This window comes from Otolemur garnettii, unplaced genomic scaffold, assembly GCF_000181295.1.
Source record: "Otolemur garnettii isolate 467f Iridium unplaced genomic scaffold, OtoGar3 scaffold00025, whole genome shotgun sequence".
Lineage (NCBI taxonomy): Eukaryota > Metazoa > Chordata > Mammalia > Primates > Galagidae > Otolemur > Otolemur garnettii.
The window spans coordinates 10815449-10815743 of record NW_003852420.1 but is presented as its reverse complement, the minus strand read 5'-3'; positions in this window follow the sequence as shown (position 1 = coordinate 10815743).

Genomic DNA, 295 nt, shown 5'->3' with positions numbered 1-295 from the left:
AAAAAAAAAAAAAATTCTTGATCTCCATTTAGGTTTTATAAAACTTGAAAAGTTGGCCAGGTCTGGTGGCTCACACCTACAATCTTAGCACTCTGGGAGCCAAGCCAGAAGATCACTTGAGCTCAGGAGTTCAAGACCAGCCTGAGCAAGAGCAAGAACCTATCTCTATTAAAAATAGAAAAACTAGCCAGGGGCCGTGGCAAGTGCCTGTAGTCCCAGCTACTTGGAAAGCTGAAGCAAGAGGATTGCTCAAGCCCAAGAGTTTGAGGTTGCTGTGAGCTGCAATGTTGCCAGG